Raw genomic sequence first — 15,210 nt, forward strand, 5'->3', positions numbered from 1 at the left:
GGATTATCTCATTGAATCATCACTGTGACTGTCTGTGGGAAGTGCTCATAACAGACTTGAATGAGGAGGTGACTGTGTTCTGTGTGGGGTCTTGTACTCATCACTGGTTCCTTTTATAGCCTGCCTTACCACTCCTGGGCCTGCCATTTAAATGCGTTTTCTTTCCTAAGTCCATAACAAATTGTTATTTGTTTGTTTATTTGTTTCTGAGTGTTTGCTTGCTTATTATGTATGTATATTTTTTTATAACATATCATGCTTATTTTAATCCACATACATGGACAAACATAAGTGGAGATTTATCCTTTCTTTCGTGAATCTGGGTCATTTTTGTTGGACAAATCTCAGATAATACCAGCTACAAGCTAAATTAAAATCACTTTCATATACCAGCTAAAAAAGGGAGAGGATGAACTCAACTTCCAGAAAAGAATAACATCTAGAAAAGACAGGAATAAACTCTGTTTAAATATGTATCTCTAGAGTTTCTGGTCCATTAATATCCCAGTGCTTGAAAAGAATAAAGTGAAATTCAAGACTCAGTCTCACCATTTAGAAGTTCACAACTCTTGAAGTTGTGAAGGTACAGGCATTCTTGAGAAAAGCCTTTTTTGGAAGATCAGTCACACGTCCTTTGAGGTTTGCAGAAGCTCTTGTCTTATTCATTAAGTTGACTTGTTGGTAAAAGGGATTTATGAGGAACCATAGTGCATAGCTTGGTAAATATATGCCCCAAACAACTACCCAGTGTACATGTGGGTAGGAAAAAAGCTGCTGTGACTAACAGCAAATGTTTAATAAAATGTTATATTAACTTAGGATAAAATAGAAAAATAGGAGCTAAACAAGACTCTAAGTTAGATGTTCCAGGAGAGATAAGAAAGAAAGGCAAAAATCAACTAAACATCAGATAAAGCTGAACTAGTTCACGTACAGAGGTGAAATTATTAATAGTCTTGTATATAGTAAATATCTGATAAACATTTGTTTTGACTTATTTGATTTCAAATGTGTTTATGAGAAGTAATGGATTCCCATATGGATTCCCAATGGGAATGGATTCCCAAAAAACTTGTACAAGTTTTTTGCTCAAGCAGAAGGAAAGATGAGCTGTTTATTTTTAATCATCATTTAGAACAAGGCTGATGCAGGAGATTGCTTTATTCTCTTATCTTTCTGCACCGTTGCGCACCTTGACCATCATGAATCATTCTCTCTCCCTTCCTTTCAGCTCTGCCCATGGGACCTGTGACTTCCATTCTTAGACACATCTATATCATGTGGGTAAAAGGACAAAGTGAGGAGTCAGTTCCTCTGTTTCTGTAGACAGCCTGGAAACACAAAACTGGATCTAGGGAAGTTTATGCAGGAAAATGCATGTATTTGAGTGGCAAAGGCTAAAACAGGGGCTATGACTGATGGAGATTAGAGGTATCACCCTTAAGAGAGAGCTTAAAGGGAGAGTCTTGTTATTAAGAAATAATAATTAGAATTTGCTTAAGATTTAAATTATTCTGCTTTGCTTTTTTCACTTGTTTAAAGAGCACCAATTAAAGGCATGGTCAAGAACCTGTAGAAAGCACGAATCTAAGAGCTAAAATCCTCCCATCAAAAAAGTTTGGGAGCCATTGGTAGACACACTGAATTATACCCAAAAAAAAAAAAAAAGAAAATTCCACATCATGTTTCTCTCATGCTGAGTTAGGGGAACCCCCTGGCATGGGCTTGCCACATAAGAGCCAAATCTCTCTGTTTTCCCAAGATGCAAATCTGGAATGGCAGCTTTTGGAGGAGTTTGACTTATCAGAATGTGCATAATAGGACGAGAGGCAATATCTTTGATCACTGGTTTCCAAATCATCTGAGCATGGCTGTAGATTTGTAATTGCTTAGATTGGCTGGAGAACAAGGGGGAAAGTAGGCAGACGGTTATAGCCTGTGTAGGAACAGAAACCTGAACATTTGTATCAAGGCACCCACCCACCCACCATTCTGCACTGTAGGATGGATAGAGGAAAGGTAGGAGAGTAACTCCGAGGAGAATATCTTACAAAGGAAAGCATTTGCCTGCTTTGCTTCCTCGATAGCTGCGATCTCATGTAGGTTATCTAGAATCTCTCTCTCTCTCTCTCTCTCTCTCTCTCTCTCGCTCACTCTCATGCTCTCTCTCTACCCCTCCCTCCTTCTTCTCTTTCCTTCCTCCCCCCACCTTTCTCTCTCTATTTTTTCTGTCATTCTCTCCCTGATCACTCCAGAAGAGTTATAAAGACTCTACAGTTCTAAAATATACATCTACACGAGGGCACTTCAAAAAGTTTGTGGAAAAATAGAATTAAAAGATAATATGACTCTTCCCATAAACCTTTTGAAATACCCACATATGTTTCCCTCCATGCCCCAGTTTGCCTCCCTCTTTCTTTTTTGAGGCTAGCACCTGATAAGATTTGTGCACAATTGGCATGTTTAAGCTCGTGGCAAAATATTCAACTATTCCTAGAAATTGAGCAGGGCCTAAAAGATAGGTAGATATATAACGAACAAGTTAGAAAAATATGAGGCTAAGCTGATTCATAAATTAGGCATCCACCAATGTTGCAATTTAGTTTTGGCAGATAACTGTTGGAACAAGAGTTTTCTTGAATAGTTGGATCCTTTAGCAGATTGGGAAGGGAAATGGTATTTTGGGGGCGGGGTACTATTTTGCAGTTACTTTAGAATCACTCTGCTCCTAATCAGGAGAAAGAGATTGAGCTCACTTTTATTAAAAAACAAAAACAAAACCAAAAACAACAAAAACATAATTATTGCAATAGAAACTGAAGTTCTTCCCTTCTTTGCTGGACAGAAGAAAGAGTTCAGTATTTCTTCCCTTGACTCTGTAATATTTTCTAGGGCATATGGCAAGGAGCTCAGTAATTTCAGAATGTTAGAAGTAAAGGGAACTGGGGAGACCCAGCTCAAGGGGAGAGAGCCTGTTGGTGCCTTGTCTGGTGGTGTGCTCCCAGGGATGCCATGAGAAGGACAGGAAGAGGTCCAGATCTGATGGGTGGACTGGAAGGAAGTGAGCGTTTGTAGTGCTGTGCTGTCACATGAAACATCCACTCTCTCTGAGCCTCTGTTTTTTCCTGTGCAAAATAGGAGATTCTATCAAGGCCGTGGTGAGGAAGATAAAAGAGCCATGTAAATTTTGAAGAACTGTAACTTCTGTGAAGTAATTGGATGAGAACTTCTAATCTAGTTGTTTTTGTTGTTGTTTTCCCAAGAGAAATATTCAGCCAGGTTCTGCTGAGTTCATTTTGTAATCTGTCATGGACTTCTATGAGAAGCTGATTCAAGGAACCAGCTTTCGCCTCTGAGAAATATGCCTGTGTGCATGTGCATACACACATTTTGCACACATGTATAATTTCATGTCCTACCTCTGTAAATTCCAGCAGGGCATGTTGAAGTGAGCACAGTCTCTAAAGATGGATAGACCTGGGTTCAAATTCTGACCCTGTTACTGGCCAGGTCTATGACTAGATAAGTTAGTTGACATCTTTGAACTTCAGTTTAGTTTTTCAGCTCTAATACACAGGTAACATCCACCTAATACATCTTGTGATACAGTGGGCTTATGTATTGGGTTTTCAGTTAATGGTAGGAGCGGTAGTTATTTTTATTATTTTTTTGTTGCCTATGTTTTCACATAGCTTTGGTGTTTTGATTTGATATACATCTCACAAGATTTGCTGTTGTGAAACTTCGAGTGATATGTGTATAAAAAATAGTTCCTGAGAGATTTTCAATATTGTCAAATTAGGAAAAGAAAATTTTAACAAATGTTAAAACCCCACCCGTGAAAATGTTCCCAACTTGGCAACAGTTAGTAGCCATAACCACTAGAAATGTTTTCACTGGAAAGGGTAGAATAAAATCTATAATAGACTGACAGATGCAGCCGTAAATCTCATTTAACATTTTTAAGACAGAACTCTTGTCTGGGTAATGCCTATCATTTAGACTTTCATGGAGGTATCAATTTGTATTATAGTTGGGATAACATACTTTGAAGTCAATTAGGCCAACATAAAGGGTTGAATTAATGGACTATTTCACATTGCTGGCTTTGTCAGTTTTCTCGACTTTAGAATCCTTTCATTTCCCCTGTATTGAATGTACTCTGCTTTATAGCAACCACTCTTTTCATATTGGCCATTTCTGTCTTGTTAGTTCTTTCTAATTGTTTCTTTTCCCAAGCTGCTGATTTTAGTCAGTGTAACATCTAACATAACTTGGATTCCCCTTTTGCATTTGGTTTTTAACAATCACATCCAGATGTTGTTTTCATTATAGTCTGATTCCATTCAATAAAGTTTGGGCATTTCAGAATACTTAACTATCAAAAGCTTCCTTCACATTCCTTTTAGTTCACAGTGATTTAGATTTTCCCATAATCTGTTTCCAACATAGGGACATAGCACTGAAAGAGACATTAGAGGCCATTTAGTCTAATCCCCTGCATTAGAGATGAGGAAACTGAAACCTTGAGAGACTTTGTGACCAATGCTGGTGATATAGCCAATATTTGGCCAGTCTAAGAATAAATCACAGGTCTCATCTCCGTCATGGTCACTCCCAGCTTGAGTACAACATGGTTAAACACTAAATATTTTTAAACCTTTAAAAATTTTTCTCTCATTTTACTGCTATATCCTAAATTTAACTCACAAAGATGTTTAGAAATGTCTAAGAATGACTGAAAATCTGAAAAGTTTCATATTGACTTTTCTGTCAATATATAACTTTTAAAGCAAATCATTACTTTTGTGTTAGAATTTGAAACAAATTTATACTTTTTCAATGTCTATATTCTTTGAAGATTTTAAACAAAGAGGTCAGTTTTTAAAGAATAATTCTTCTCCATTTTAGAAATTTCCAAATGTAAAGTCTGAAAATGAGAAGTAGTTAAGTCATCAGGGACATATGTCATTTACGGTCTTAGGGGCATGTGTAGAACTTTAGTATTTTTCTCACTAGAAAAAGAAAAGTTTAAAATCGAATTCATGTGGGAAGAAAAAAACCAATAATGAAACCATTTTTAAAACAAGACCAAAAAGAATGTAATTTAGAAAATGTATACTGTAAATGCTAGTGCATAAGCATGCCTCTATTTTAATCACCATCCACTTTTGATTTAACTGGTATTGAAATGAAGAATGTGAAGGCAGTTTAAATTTTTTTTATTTTTTTTTTAATGGAATATCTGCCAACTACTAGCAATTGAGTAATTATTTTTCCCCACAGGACACTTTGGGCTCATTGGAATGTGGCTTAAGATAATAATCAGATTCAAAGAAATCCTGATGCCAATGTAAGATGGAATTTGGTCATGATGTTCTTTTTAGGAATATATTAGTCTTTATTTAGAGAAATGTGTTTCTATTCTGTTTTAGTAGGATGTGCAATGGGGTAGGCAGGGCCTTCCTTTCTGCACCAGCTCAAAAACTGCCATAAGACTTTCTTCTATAGGTTTAGAAGACTCTGATTTAATCATTCATCTTTCGTCTGCAATGATAAACATCTTTTGAGCACCCACCATGTAAGGAGTACTGTGCTCGAGACTGAGAATCAGAAGTTAACTCTGTTTAAATCAGGGGTTACCCTCAAGTGTTTTTCAGTAGAATGCTATTTTTTTTTTTTGAGAAAAATAAAATTAATGTGGAAATCTGCATAAAAACCATAAAAAAATAGCTAACAATTAGACATACCATATATAAACACTGTATTAAATATTTTATTTATATTATCTGTATCATTTCACTTAGTCCTCACAAAAGCCCTATGAAGTAGATACTGTTATATTTCATTTTTCAGAAGGGTCATTGAGGTTGAGACAAGTTAACTAAGATTTTCCGTGCCTTATAGCTAGCATACAGTGAAGATGAACTTGCAATGCAATCTGATTTCAGAACTGATAATTTCAACCCTGTGTCACAACAGTGCCTCTAGAGGGTCTGAACAATTGTTTCCCAGAATGGGTTGGTTTAGTAGATGCTAAGTTTTAATGTTAAAGTTGAATTATTTATACCCATTCTTGTAATCAGCTTGAAGCAAATTTTAATGTACATAAGGTTTTATTACTACTGAGCCAATTGCAGCATCTACAATTGTGACAACTAATTTGCCATTCAAGTTCTGTGATGCTTCTGTCAAAAGGCTTGAGTGCTAAGGGGGTCACCAAAACATCTGGGAAGCTGAAGGCAAAAATAGCACTTCAAGGTCCTCATCCTGTGATTCACAGGGTAGTTTGTAACATAAGGTTAGGATAAAATTTCTAGGAGGTGTACAAATTGAACTTCTTCATGTGTCTGTGCCACAGATATGCAATATACGTTGAAGGACTAGAATGACATGGAGCACTGGAATTGTGAAGCATAGGTATCTTTTTTGTTCAACCAAAACCATGTGTTTCTCCAACATCACAAAACTTTAGCTCATTGAACACACAAAACATGGAAAAACCCTAGAAACTGAGTAGAGTTAAAGTTCTGCAATATCTAATGATTTCATCTTGCAACGTTGGTCTGGACCATGGCTTGTTCTGGGTCATAGACACATTTTCAAGCAAATGGGAGTTTGAGAAATTTGAAAAAAAAAATAAACTAGTCCATTATTAGTTCCTTACCTTTTAACTGAGGGATTAATATCAGTAGAGATTGGGCTGCTTGAGGAAAGACAAGAGATAAGTCACAGTTATGAAAAAATGATGGGTTGTATTTTACAGAATGATCTTGCCCTTTTGCTCTTTATATTATCTAACAAACAGCATGTATATGGAAAAAGAAAACCTTTGTGATGACGTGGTATATCCTCAATCTTAGAGATTCACCTTGTGTCTTCAAATTGTAAAGACGCTGAAAAGTCTTCCAGTCTTTTAACTGTGTTTCCGAGTCTTATTTCACCACATAATACATAGTTCCAGTATTAACATGGAACTATTATTCTGTGCAAGATAGCAATATTGACACAGGAATAACAATTATACAAAATGTCTCCTTTTCTTATATCCCACTGATTTCTTTTTAAATTTTTAAAAAATTTTTCAAAATTTTGAACATACATAGGAAAAGAAGTGTAATGAATCCCATATGTCTATCACTTAGATATAATAATTAATAGATTTTGCCATATTGTTTCATCTGTTTTTTGAGGTGATTTAAAGCAAATACCAGACATCATAATGTTTTATCCTTAAATACTTCAGCATGCTATTATTAAAAAAAAGAGAAATTTCCTTACATATATACCATGCCATTATCCCCTCTAACAAAATTAACAATACTTCTTTAATGTTGTCTAAAACACAGTTGATCTTCAAATATTCTTAATTGTTTCCCATATCACTTCTTTTTAAAATGCATAATCCAATGGCTTTTAGTGTATTTACAGAGTTGTGCATCCATCATCACAATCAATTTTAGAACATTTTCATTATCCCCCAAAGAATCCCCATTTCTCTCAACTGTCATCACTAAATCTCTATATTCTCCCTACTCTTAGGCAACAACTAGTCTACTTTCAGTTTTCAGAGATTTGCCTATTTTGGACATTTCATACAAATGGAATCAATACGTGGTCCTTTGCATCTGTCTTCTTTCACTTAGCATAACGATTTCAAAGTTTATCCACATTATAGCATGTATCAGTACTTCATTTCTTTTTATAGCCAAATAATAAATAGCCCATTGTGTGGATATGCTACATATTATTTATCCATTCACAAATTGTTAGACATTTAGGCTGCTTCCTCTTTCTCATTTTTTTTTTATTATAAAAATCGCTTTTTTTATTATGAAAAAAATCAAACATATGCAAAAAACAGAGAGAATAATACAATAAACCCTCAACTAGTATCTCACAGTTTCTATATTATCAACTCCTGGCTTATCTGATTTTATCTACACTTTAGCACTCCCTTGCTCTCTAGTTATTTGAAGCAATTCCCAGACATCATATGATTTCATCCATAAATATTTTAACATGTGTTTGTAAATGATTTGTACTTAAAACTATAATCACATTATTCTCACATTTAAAAAATAATAATAATTCCTTAGTACCATCATATATGGTTCACTGACACTTTATTATTCACCAAGATGTTTGTCTTCATGTATTAGATTTGTTTTACATAGTGGATATTGAAATTGTCAATGCCAATTAATTGATCATTTGATGTGCTAGAGGAAAATACTTCTTTATTTGGGAATGCTAGTCAGGAAGACTTTTCATGGTAAGAGTTACCACGTGCAGAATCTGCCTGTCACCCAGGGTCCCTCAAACACACTTCCCTAGTTTTAGAGGTGCATGAGCCTAGAGCTCAGAGAGACCAGCAAAGCCAGCATTCTGAGACCTCGAAGAGATGACAAGTTGGGTTAAGACTCCATGAGTTGGACCCAAGGAAGAAGCTGAGTGCAGCTGTCCCCTCTGCCCAGAAGCAGGCCAGACAGCAGCATCTGGGTCCTCAGCAGGAGCTGAGGGCACCTGCCCCCTCTGTCCAGAAGCAGGTAAGACAGGAGCACCCCAGGTCCTAGGTTGGAGCTGAGGGCAACAGGCCCTCTGCCTGGGAGTAGGCAAGACAGCAACATCCAGAGTCCTAAATATGAGCTGAGGACAGCATCCCTCTCCACTCAGAAACAGGAAAGACAACAATCTCCTGAGTCCTAGGCAAGAACCAAGGGCAGCAGCCCCCTCCACCTGGAAGCAAGTACAAGAGCAGACCAAAAACATCACTTAATGGGTGGCCAACCACAGACACGACCAAAACTGCTGCAAAAGTGGCTCAATGCCACTTTTTAAAAGTGGCAGCAATAGCCATAGCCATTGTGTATGCTGTCTGCCAGACACTCAACTGAACTGGCACAAGGAGAGTCACCAGCAGAGACCAGTAAAAGAAGAGGATGTCTCTCTCCTCCAAGCCCACTCCAGAGTAGTAGAAGAAGCAACTGCTCTACTAGATGACCAGAAATCAATGTAGAGATACTAAAAATACAAAAACCCAAGAAAATATGACACCACCAAGAAAATACAGTAATTCTCAAACACCAGACCCTATAGAGCAGGAAGCCCTAGAAAAGTCTGAAAAGGAATTCTGAGCGACAATCTTAAGGGACCTCACTGATACTTGAAAAGACTCAGTTAGAAAACATAATGAAATAAGAAAAAAAAATACAGGATATGAAGGAGGAAATTTACAAAGAAATTAATACCTTAAAAAAGAATGTAGCAGAACTCATGTAACTAAAAGATTCCCTCAGTGAAAGAAAACAACCCAACTGATAGCTTAAGCAACAGACTAGAACAATGAGAAGAAAGAATTTCTGAGTTTGAAGATAGCCTTTTTGAAATAACCCAGGTGGACCAAAAAAAAAAAGGAAAGGAAAAAGAATTTATAAAAGTGAGGAAAATCGAAGAGAGCTATCAGGCAACCTTAAGCTCACAAACATTTGAATCATGGGTGTTCCAGAAAGGGAGGGAAAAGGAAAAGTCATGGAAAACCTACTTAATGAAATAATAGAAAACTTCCCAGGTACAGGGAGAGAAACAGACCTTCAGATCCAGGAGGCTCAAAGATTCCCAAACAGACTCAACACAAAAAGATCTTCAGATCCAAGACACATTGTAGTCAAACTGGCAAAGCTCAAAAACAAAGAGAGGATCTTAAAGGAAGTGAGAGAAAAGTGTCAAGTCATCTATATAGGAGCCCCTGTCAGACTAACAGTAGACTTCTCAACAGAAAATCTACAGGCCAGAAGAAAATGGCATAATAGATTCAAAATACAAAAGAAAAAAACTGCCAGCCAAAGATATTATACCCAGCAAAGCTATCCTTCAGAGATGAGGGGAAAACAGTGTATTTTCTAGACAAACAAAAACTGCAGGAGTTCACTACCACACAATGAGCCTTATATGAAATCCTCAAAGAAGTCCTGTGTCTGGATTCCAAAAAATGATAATCACTAACATGAATACACAAGAAAGAATAAAATCTACTGGTAGAACATAATGCAAACAAGCAAGAGAAAGAAACTAAATCTTACCACCACAAAAAACCATAATGACAATGTAATAATTCCCCTCCTTTATTTCTAATTTTGGTAATTTTAGATTTCTCTGTTTTTTTTCTTGGTCAGTCTAGATAAAAGTTTGTAAATTTTGTTGGTGTTTTTAAAGAATCAACTTTTGGTTTTGTTGTTTTTTTCCATTGTTTAATTCCTTATTTCAGATATTTTTGTTGTAAACTTTGTTATTTCCTAATTATATTTGCTTTAGATTTAGTTTGCTTTTGTATTTCTATTTTCTGAAGTAGAAGTTTATATTACTGATTTGAGATTTTTCTTATTTCTAATACAGATGTTTACAGGTATAAATTTTTCTCTAAGCATTGCATGAACCCTGCATCTTATAAATTTTGGCATGTTGCATTTTGATTTTTATCTCGAAGTACTCTCTAATTTCCCTGTGATATTTCTTTTTACCCATTGCTTATTTAGGAGAGTGTTGTTTATTTATTTGTTGGTTTTTGTTGTTTAGAAATTTGAACTTTCTAAATTTTTTTCTGTTATTGTAGTCAGAGAATATATTTTCTATTATTTTCTATGATCTTAGTCTTTTTAAATATATTAAGACTTGTTTTGTGGCCAAAAATAAAAATTAGATTTAAAAAAAAAACTGCATAAGTTGTAGCACTGTGATATTGATCTGCTGAAGAACAATTATCCACCAGCCAGGAATCCCATCTATATACCCAGGTGATAGATTATATTCTAGGCCAAGGTGACAGCCATGAAGGTGGTAGCAGTACAATAGTTGAGATCGGAAAAATTAATGAAAGTGAAAGTTCCAAGGAAGATATAATCTGCTTTTTCAGACAAAATGGGACTCATTAATTACATCATCATATATTATACAAATATAAAAAACTACTCTTCTCTTGCTCTTTCTACTGTATAATTATAGTTTTTGAGAATGTGAATTTTGTCCTGCAATAGATTACAGGTGAATTTAGCAAATGGAGTGTGTGTGTGACCAAATCAGTGTTCTGATCTCTGAATTCTGCAATACTGATGGGTACAGTGTTAAAGTAAATGCTGGGGATGGGAAAAGTGTAACACTAACTGCAGTTAATTCATTAGGAGGATTTTGATCTATAGTAGTGTTTCTTAAGCATGTCTTTGAGTCAATTTTTGGAACACTTGGAAACCCTTGAAATAGCATGTAAATATTTGTGTGTGTTTCTGGATTTAGGGTTTTTGTTTGTTTGTTTGTTTATTTCTTTTTTTGAAGGTCTATTGCTTTAATCAATTTCTCTACAGAAGCTGTGGCCCTTCTTCAAAAGGTTGAATATCAGTCATTTTAGGGTTTGAAAAGAGAAGCCAGAGGATTTCTTTGAAATAATGTAGTTTTCACATATTTTCTTGTCTGATTAGAAACTTAGAAAGGCCAGACACAGATCAATATTTGTTGAATGAATGAATAAATCCGCGAACAAGTAGCTGCTTCTCTTACTTTAGTCAAGTCTTTGAGATTTGGGTCAAATCAAAGAGTGATCATTTGTTGATTGCCCCATTGAAGATCTCAGTAACACTTAAAGTGCTCAACATGTGGCCTAGGTGTAGGGAGAAGACTGCATGTCCCATATGGGGCTCAACACTTTCAGAGGTCCCACATCCTTGTAGAACATTTCTAATGTGGAAGTGCTTATGTTGTAGATTTTAGAGTTGAATTTGTGGATGCAGTTCAATGGTTCTGCATCCAAGGAAAATACTGGAGATTATTTAAATTCACGTACAAAGAAGATGTGTTTGGTATGCTGAATAGAGTCTGGACCCATCCATTTACTTTCCATTAACCTTCTTAGAGAGATGAACCATTGCAAATGCAAAGTACTTTGCTATCTAATGAGCTGTTGTTTGGAGAAACCCAAAATAGAGTCACTCTGGAGCTCGCAATTCCCTTGAGGTTATGGCTATTTGTGTAATTCTGTAGTTTATTAATTCTGGTCTCTTCACTCATTAGGAAGAAGGGAATTAGTATCCCCCCAAACCAAAATGTGATACCGTTAAGGACAGTAAAATATAGATAATATCAAGGGATTAACATTGGCCATTTTAAGGAATCGACCAGACTTTTCACATTGACACTGGAAATATATCTGAACTATAATCCCTTTGTCTCTTATCAGTGACAATTGTGCCCAGGGTATCCAGCTCCTGGATGAAACTGTTTACACAGTTGCAGAAGTCCTTTAATATGCAACACTATCTGAGAGAATGAGTAACTGCAAATTAGGGCAGGGAGTGAAGACAGTAGAGTCTAATTCAAACCACAGGATAGTTTTCATTAGCTATAGTGTCCCCATTTAGTCAAAATACTTACAGGACAAGTGACCTGGGGTTCTAAAAAGTCCTTATGGGTGGCAAGGTAGAGCTACATCTTATTTGAAAAAAAGCAGTCTAAAAACAAAAGAACAGTCTTTCTTGAGTTCCTGCTCCAATTTGCATTTTGGAACCAAGAAAAGAAAAATTCATTTAAAATAGATGATCTGATGACAGGGAGTCAGACTCATGAAAAGAATATTTAAGCTTTATACCAACGAAAGGAAGAATAAAATACATTTCTTACTGGAGTATAATCTTTGTGAAATTAAACATGTATAATGATTATACTCCAAACATGTCAAGAAGCCCTGTAATAACAATGAAGTCATAAATAGAAAAGACAGGAAAAACATTATCTCATCACAGGGGATGTATACACATATAATATAAAATATTTATTTATATAATCACACATATATATGTGGTCATGTAATTTTGAAAAGTTTTTGCCTACTAAGTTAATGGGTTTATTGTATTATCACACAGAATAAGATTAATATTAGGGAACATTAGTCCCAAATCACTCTTGAATGAAATCAAGGTAAAATACACAGTTTAACTATGATGTGAGCTTCACAGATGTCCAATAGATATTTTGATGAAATGATGATAAAATATGGCCTAATCCATTTTAAGGAAATTCAGATTTTTGGTTTTCTTTTGCAACTAAATTAAGCTCCCTAAAATTCTGTTTTTTGTTTATATTTAGATATGTCTTCAGGAATGCAGCTGCCCGGAGAAAGCACAATAGACACAGAAATCAAAACAAGTATAGTGTGTTGAAAAAACAGATGACTAGGAGTTATCTAGGATGTCTTAGATATTTATTCTTCCTCTACATCTAAACTAGTGGTGTGACCTTGGGCAGGCAGCTTATTCCCTCTGACTCTGGATTGTCTGAACTATACAAGGAATTAGTGAGACTAGATCTTTAAAGTGCCTTTTTGGTTCTAATAAAACATTCTTAATTGCTCTGTGAAATAAATCAACATTACCAATCTGGTTAATTCTTAGCTTCCATCCCCTTTAAAATGGAGAATAGTTTATGTGAATTATACAAAAAAATTGATTCATCTTTTCTCCACTCCTCTTTGCCTTTGAACACAGTCTCAGATTTTTAGTCTGTATGGTGAAATCGTGGTCCTATTTATTTTTCCAAAGACCTTTTATTCTGACGATTTGATAAGAAACAATATTTTTTTTCAAAAGTATTAAGTTATTCCCTTGGTTTGTATTAGGGTAGATAAGTCTTTTGAGTTTTTAAATGAGTTTACATTTTCATCCCATCTCTTTGATTCAAGTCTGAAGGGATTCTATTTTGGCTATTTTATCTATCTGCCCCTAGGAAAGCCAGACTTTAAGTTATCCCCAAGGTACCACTGGCAGCATTCCACACCATCTGTAATGTATAAATATATTCAGTTATTCAGTATATTCCAACTTAGCTAGCTCTGGTAATTTTATATTATTGGGGTCTTTGAGAAGAAAGGCATTCATTCTCTATTGATTAATTCCTTACTCTGAGTCCTGAACTTTTGATTCAGCTGATAAGTAATCTAATACAGAAACAAAATCCGAAGATTTTTCACAATGAGTTAAGTAACAGATAGAAAGTTCTGGAGCTCATTCATTGTCTTTATTGCAGCTGACTGGCTGAATACATTCGAGCACCCTTGACAAATTCCAGATTTGAAAATTTAGGCAGGTTAAATCATTCTCAATAAAGGGTCCTTGTCTTTGAACCTACTTGCTTGATAGAATCTTTTGCTCATCTTCCCAACATGGCATCAAAATTGTTTCTTTGACTATTTCTTCTCTATCTAAAAAACTCCACTTTGTTTTTTTTTCTTTTTCTATCACTGTAATAAAAGAAAACATGCCTTCATCCCACCAATGAATGGTTCTAAAAATTTGCTAAAAATTAAATACAATTTTGGGGGGACTTTCATATATACAGCTCCATCTACATAGAGCTAGTAAGTGTGGAATTGCTTGGTCATTATAGATAACCTCTTGTAGTATGAGCTTTTGGTTAGAGAAGAAGTACAGTGGAAAAGAGTGTTGAGGAAAATATCTAGGGAGGTAAGACAGACAAGAGTTGTAATTCCAGTTTTCTCATTACTAGTTATATGACCTTGAGAATGGTTTAACCTTTCTCAGCATAAGTTTTTGTCATTTGTACAATGGGACACCTGTTATAAAGACTAAATTATATTAATCTGCAAAATTTATTGTGCAGGGTAGGCTTTCAATAATTAGAAACTGTCACTTTTAAGAACCTCTTATGTATTTAATATTGTCTGCCTTTGGATAAGATACAGAAAACTCACAAGGTATGACTGTCCTCAGAAGTTTACAATTTAGCTGAAGTTTAAAATTTACTGAGAATTTTAATTAAAAAATAAATTTAGAAAAAGGAAAGAGAGCTAAACCAATAAAACAGAATAAATAGCCTATAATCAGATCCTAGTATACATGAGAAATTATTATATGACCGTATAGGATAAAGTGGCATTGCAAATCTGAGCAGATAAATTAATGAATGGAAAATTATTTAATCCTATGCAAAAAATAAACTAGATCTTCAATTAACTCTCTATATAATAGAAACATTTGTTTAAGGAGTGATGAATAAAAAATTAAATATAGAAAAAAATTTTCTGAGATATAGCAGACTTCATACCTGAATTACTCATCCTTTCACTCATTTATTAACTCATTCATTTAATGCTTCTTAGGGCCGACCCTGTGGTGCACTCAGGAGAGTGCAGCGCTGGGAGCGCAGCGA

The sequence above is a fragment of the Galeopterus variegatus genome, unplaced genomic scaffold, assembly GCF_000696425.1.
Source record: "Galeopterus variegatus unplaced genomic scaffold, G_variegatus-3.0.2 Scaffold320, whole genome shotgun sequence".
NCBI lineage: Eukaryota > Metazoa > Chordata > Mammalia > Dermoptera > Cynocephalidae > Galeopterus > Galeopterus variegatus.